Source organism: Eptatretus burgeri, chromosome 11 (assembly GCF_056783735.1).
Source record: "Eptatretus burgeri isolate ZD-2024b chromosome 11, Ebu_testis_v1, whole genome shotgun sequence".
NCBI lineage: Eukaryota > Metazoa > Chordata > Myxini > Myxiniformes > Myxinidae > Eptatretus > Eptatretus burgeri.
This window is the reverse complement of record NC_140971.1, coordinates 12,442,724-12,449,434: the sequence shown is the minus strand read 5'-3', so window position 1 is coordinate 12,449,434 and position 6,711 is coordinate 12,442,724. Positions and strand designations below refer to the sequence as shown.

Sequence of the window (6,711 nt, the reverse complement as noted above, 5' to 3'; positions counted from 1 at the left end):
GTTCCAAAGGTGGAAGAAAAGGGGAATGAAAGGGTGAAGGTGAGCAGTGATTCGTGATTTTGGTAGTTATACCAGAAGGGGGTTGTTGGCGGACATTGAGCGCCCTGCGGAAATGTGGTGGGGACTAATCGCAGAGAGAGAGCGGGGGGGGGGGGGGAGGTGGCGAGGCTGGGGAAGAGATTGCAGAAGACTGAAAGACCACAGACCAGCCTCCGGTGAGAGAGTGAGAGGCCCAAAGACTCAGCCTCATTGCCGGAGATGCCAATGATCTGAAATGCCTTGGTTTCCACAGCGTGAAGCCAAGAAAGGTGGGAGGCAGGAGCACCAGCCCAGAGGGGAGAGTAGAACTCCATCAGGCTGCGGATGAAAGCTTTGTGAGTGGTCAGGAGCTCAGGTGGGCGAGGAAGGACTTTGCACGACGGAGGATTCCCAGTCGGCGACTGGCTTTGGAGGCAAGGTTTGAAATATGGCTTTCCCGGGAAAGATCATGGCAGATAGTGAGATCCAGAAGCTTGAAAGAAAGGACTTCTTCCAGAGGATTGTTGAGAAAGTGGATTGGGGGGGGGGGTGGGGGCTTCGAAACGGTCCTTTCGGAGAGACATAGTGAGAGTGTGAGATTTGTCCGGATTGAAAGACATGTTCCACGTGTTGGACCAGTTTGTGATTTTACCCAGATCTGCAGTGAGTGAAGAAGCTGCTGCTTGCCGGTCTCAGGGATGACCGATGGTACGGCAGAGGGTGGAGTCATCAGCAAAGAGATATAGAGGATTTTCCAGAGGGTCGGAGAGATCATTGATGAAAACCAGAAAAAAGAACAGGGCCCAGCACGCTATCTTGAGGAACTCCAGCCTGCACAGGAAGAGGGAATGAAAGAACTCCATTTAGGGCCACACGTTGACTGTGACAGGAGAGGTAGTCTGCGAGCCATGAGTGGAGATGGCCTTGGATACCATTGGAAGAGAGTTTGGTGAGCAGGGCAGGGTGCCAGACCGTGCCAAAAGCATGCAATATGTCTAGGGATATGGCTCTGATTTCATGTCTGGCATTGAGGACCTCCATCCATTGTTGGGAGAGCAGAAGCAGCATATCCAGGGTAGATTGACCTGGTCTGAAACCAAATTGATGATCGGAAATCAAGCCATTGGAGAAGAGGAAGGATTTAATGTCTGAAGCGATGATGGATTCTACAACCTTGCTGATTATTGGCCGAAGGCTGATTGGTCTGTAGTTGCAGGGATATGTTTTTGCACCTTTTTTCTGCAGTGCAGTAATGTTAGCAGATTTCCAAGCAGATGCCAGATGACCTTGAGCAAATGAATGGGTGAATAGAACAGAAGGAGGGTGAGTAAGAGCAGAAGAGCAGGTTTTTAGGACACGTTGGCTGATGCTGTCTGGACCGCTTGTAGAATCTGAGTTGAGGTTTGACAGCAAGCTCTCCACCTTGTCAGGAGAAAAGGACACAGAGTCCAAGGACAGTTAGGTTCGACTGGGTAAGGTGGGTGGAGAAAGTAATGGGTTTTGGATCCAAGATTTAGCTGCAAACACCGATTTTAGGCATTCAGCCTTTTCACGTGCGATATCAGCAGTGCGGCCATTTGAGGTAAAGGAAGGGATGGAGGGGAACATACACCAGAAACAGATTTGATTAGATGCCACCAGGATTTTGAGGAGGGAGAGAGGTTTGAAATTTCAGACTTGAGCTTCGAAAGATGTTGTTTTCTGGCTCTCCTGAGGGAAGATACACATTTGTTCCGAGCTTTATGGAAGGAACTGAGATTACCCTCAGTTGGGTTTGCTTTCCATGAAGCAAAGGCAAGTTGTTTCATGACAACTGTTTCGCCACAAGCTTTAGTGAGCCAAGGGCGGGAGGGAGGGTAGGACAACTGATGACGAGAGGGGATAAATCTGTGCATGAGGGAGAGCAAGTTTCTTTGAAAGAATTCCCAGGATGAGTTGATGTTGGAGGAAGTAGAGATAGGAGACCAGTCTGAGAGTTTGATGGCTGCGAGGAGACCCTGCCAGTCGGCTTGAGTGAAATTCCAGACTCGACGGCAGTGAGGTGGTTCTCTGATAACAGCCAGAGAGATGTCCACTTTGAGAAGGACGTGGTCAGAAGAACCGATTGGAGGGGAAGAGCAGCAGATATTGTCAGGGAAATTTCTCAAAATCAGTTTCAGAAGAGATGGAGTAACATTCGTTGAGATCCGGGTCGGGAAGTTGACCGAATGAGTCAGTCCCAATGAGTCGCAGAAAGCTTCAGCTGAGGTGCCATGACAGATGAGAGAGATACCCACACCGAGCCAACTGGCATGATGACAATTGAAGCCGCCACATATGAGGAAGAGAGAGTTTGGATGAGAAGATAGAAGTTGGTCCATGTTTTCGGATAGTGAGGTGTAGATGGAGTCATCACTGTTTGGCAGATGGTGCAGTCCACATATTAACATGAGGTTGGAGTGGAGTGGAATCCGTAGCCAGAAGTATTCCTGGGGGTGTGGGGGAGTGAGGGCAGTGCATGGAGAGTGAGGAATGGAGTCTTTGATGAAGAGAGCAACTCCTCCACCAGGACGAGGCTCTGGTCTGTCATAACGGAGGAGGGAGTAACCCGTGAGAGATACTTGGGAGTCAGACACGTCTTGGGGGAGGAAAGTTTCTGTTAGGCAGATTATGTCTGGTTTGTCAGTGGGAACCTGTATGGAAAGATCTGAAAGGTTTGAGTGAAGGCCCCAGATATTTGAGGCGCACACTGTTAATGAAGAGGGAGGGGAGGAGGCTTTGGGTGCAAGGGGTGGGAGGGGAGGGGGAAGGTAGGACAAGGGACGAGACGGAGGTAAGGAGGGTTGTTGAAAGAGTGTGAGGGATTGCCGAATAGCTAGGGTAGGGGACTGGATGAAGAGGAGAAAAGCCTCTGTGGTGCTGGCTGAGAGGGGGGACAAGAGAGGGGAAGAAGGCAGTTGAGGATTTGAGGAGGTGGAGTGAAGAGATGGAGGTGAGAGGGCACTGGAAGGAGGCAGCTTTGTGGATGAGAGGGGGGGACAACTTTGAGAAGGATGAGTGAGGGGAGTGAATGGTGGGAGAAAGGTGAGGGGGGAGTTTTTGAGAGAGGTGAGAGGGAGGCTTGGAGGGAGAAGAGTGTGATGGTTGCTTTGAGAGTGAGGGGTGAGAGGGGTGAGTTGGCACTGAAAATGGAAAAAAAGAATGGTTGATGGAAAGCGAACATTCATCGCAAACTGAGGTTTGTTTTTTAAGTTTTCGGTCAGAGATGCGATTTAACACATTTCTTGAGGGATGCAGTAAAGGCGAATTCAGAGAATGGAGAGAAGAAACGCCATAACAATTGGATTTTTTAGGCAAGGTATGAAGGAAAGGTCGAATTGAGAGCAGTCTGTTTAAATAGTTGAAGAGTAGTGTGTTATGATACAGTAAAGAGTACCACACGTGTGAAAAAGGAAGATGAAGCATTATAAGAGATCGTTTTTATTATTATTATTATTATTATTATTAGTATTATTATTATTATTGTTTGAGAGAGTTTTCATCAGATTAGTTCATGGAAGTGTTGTGGAAACAATCGTGAGGTGAATGGTGAAATTGGATCGGTAAACGCAGGGGGTGTAAACAGATCACGTGGTTATGGGAGAAGCACTTAGCTCTGGGAGGTGTATCGTCAAAAATGAAATTATTTATTTTAAATAAGGATTGCGTAACATTCGGAAAAGGGAAGGTTGAAGTAAAATCGTGGAAGTGTGTGGTGAATTTGGACGGTTAACGCAGTGTGAAGCTGCTGGGTCGATGAAAAGTACCAGGAAGAGACAGAAAGACACGTGGTTTCAGGAGGTGCAGCGATCGAAAGGATACAAGGAAGATTATTAGTTTTTTTGATGTATTTTTGAAGAACAGGTAAGATTCTAGAATGGAAGGTTGTAGATCGGAAAAAAAATCGTGAAAGAAATGGCGAGAGAGGGTCAGCTCAGTGGAATAAAGATGGTGTGCCGGCAGGAGGAGGAGGAGGAAGAAGAAGAGGATGATGAGGAAGAAGAAGAAGAACGAGGAGGATCGAGACTTGTGAGTGTGCAAGCAGAAAGGTATTTATTTATTTATTTATGATTTTTTTGGATTTAAGACAAGAAATAGAGTGTTTAATTGGGAGGGATGGGGGATATTGGGAAAGTGGGGAAGATAGAAATTGAAGGTAATGGGGAGAAAACACAAATACAGTAAATACGATCGTACACCGAGGGGAACGATGGGTAGGCCTCAAGCACCCGGTTAGACAAGGTCGACGAAAACTCACAAAATCGCACGATATCGGGTTGTGCCCCCCCCTCTAGCACCCCACATAAAGGATGTAAAAAGGGGTTTTATCTCATGTATTTAGTTGTTTTTTTGAGGTTATTGTTGTTTCGATTTTCGTGTTATTGTTTGGTCTGCATCAAGACAGTGAGGTCACTCCGCCTGTTGGGGAAATAACCATCAGTCCCCCAAGGGGCCACTTTTTTGTCTGTCACCCTCTGCCCTTTCTTGGCTCTGTCCCTCCCAGGTTTGTTCATGGTGCACATGGTCTGCCAGTAACCCTCTTCTTGTTAAACTCCCAAAATTCAGGCTCACTGTTCACCTTCACTCATTTGATTCTCTTTTCTCTTGCCACTGGAACCAACCTCCCCAATCTGTTCAGTACAATTCTTCCCTCCAGGGCTTCAAGACCAATGTTCCAGGTTCACCACAACCTCAGGTCACCATCATGCATACTCATGATCGCTTCTACCCCAAATGACCTCATTTTCCAGGTTATTGGGATTTTTCCACCCTCTTCCTCACTTTTTCAAATTTATTCGTTTTAGTTACAGTAGTTTGTTCCTGTTTTGTTTGATCCCACTTTCCTCTTCCTCTTCTTGCTGTATTTCATTCAGCTTGCATGTAGCTTCTTGACCCCCATGTGTCTCTCTCCCCCTCCCCTTTATCTCGCTCTCACTTTTACTCTGCTCTCGGTGTTTCCTCATTTCCTTTTTGTTCCCTTCTATTCTGCTCTAACTCTTCCTTGAGCCTCGATCATGTATACAAAACAAACAAATAAAAAAAAATCATAGTCTCAAGCACAATAAACATGCCCTGTACATTATTAAAAATGATAAATGTTTATTGATGTTCATTTGAAAGAATTCTGTGGATCCATTTTACAAATGTGAAATACTTGAATATTCAATCAAAATACCTTTGAAAAGACTTTGCAGCTTTTGCAGAATAATGTTCAAGGTAACAATTGGTGTCAGTGATGGAATACAAGCTGTGGATTTAAATGGATTTATGAGTTCATTGCTCTCAGGTGATGCTAAATGGAATTGTCTTGAGCTTTCGGATGTAGACGGTGAGGCCTTCTCTCATGTTCTTGGCTCCTGTTGTTCTTACATCTCTCTCGGTGAGTTCTCTCAGTTCCTGCAGGGTGACAATAATTTTGTTAAGCTTTGAGTTATTGTAATATATATAATCACACCATTTTATAGCCTTTTTCCGTGAGCAGAGGTCAGCTTTTTTCAGCTCCAATCATGGTACCCTTTCTTGTGGCAATGTTTTTACGGCCGGATGCCCTTCCTGACGCCAACCCTTTAGTCGCCTTCGACACGCAGGGATAATTACCAGTATACTGGTGCTCATTTCGTAGACTGGTGCTCCCAGGAATCCTTTTTTGTTCTTGCCCCATAAACTAGCCATCACAGCAAAGATTGATATTCCCATCAGCAAAAGTTCACACAGGTGGATTACATCTTAAGCAGGAGATGCAACCTGAAAGAGAGTAGAGACAGTAAGGTGGTGGCAGGGGAAAGTGTAGCTCGACAGCATCGATTGGTGGTCTGTAGGATGATTGTAGAGGTGAGGTTGAGGAAGAGAGTGAGGGCTGAACCAAGGACCAGATGGTGGATGCTGAAGTAGGAAGACTGTTGCGTGGAATTTAGGGAGGAGGCGGACAGGTGTTGGATGGTGGTAAAGATGGGTGGGATGATTGGGCAACTACAGCAGAAGTGGTGAGGGAGATTGCTAGGAAGGTACTTGGTGTGACATCTGGACAGAGTAAGGAAGATAAGCAGACTTGGTGGTGGAACGAGGAAGTACAGGAAAGTATAAGGAAGAAGGGGTTGGCGAAAAAGAAGTGGGATAGTCAGAGAGATGAAGAAAGTAGGCAGGAGTACAAGGAGTGGCGGCGAAAGGCAAAGAGAGAGGTGGCGAAGGCTAAGAAAAAGGCTTATGACGAGCTGTATGAGAATTTGGATACAAACGAAGGGGAAAAGGATTTATACCGATTGGCAAGACAGAGGGACTGACCAGGGAAGAATGTGCTGCAGGTTCGGGTGATAAAGGACGTAAATGGGAATGTGCTGACGAGCGAGGAGAGTCTGTTGAGAAGGTGGATGGGGTACTTTGAGGAGCTGATGAATGAAGAAAATGAGAGAGAGAAGGTTGGAAGAGGTGGAGATAGTGAATCAGGAAGTGGAAGTGGATCAGTAAGGATAAAGTGAGGACTGCTATGAAGAAGATGAAAAGTGGAAAGGTGGTTGGCCCAGATGACATACCAGTGGAGGCATGGAAGTGCTTCGGAGAGATGGCAATGGGGTTGTTAACCAGATTGTTTAATAAAATCTTGGAAAGTGAGAGGATGCCGGAGGAGTGGAGATCAAGTGTACTGGTTGCGATTTTCAAGAACTAGGGTGATGTGCA

At 46.3% G+C, this 6,711-nt stretch overlaps 1 long non-coding RNA gene across 1 annotated transcript; it reads left to right on the top strand.

Moving 5' to 3' along the window:
* Window positions 1-3,557: 3,557 nt before the first annotated feature.
* Window positions 3,558-5,088, top strand: LOC147016515 (uncharacterized). The gene is made up of 3 exons (XR_015049676.1): window positions 3,558-3,900; window positions 4,000-4,085; window positions 4,694-5,088. It is a non-coding gene; the product is annotated as an uncharacterized LOC147016515 (long non-coding RNA).
* The last annotated feature ends 1,623 nt before the right edge of the window (window positions 5,089-6,711 follow it).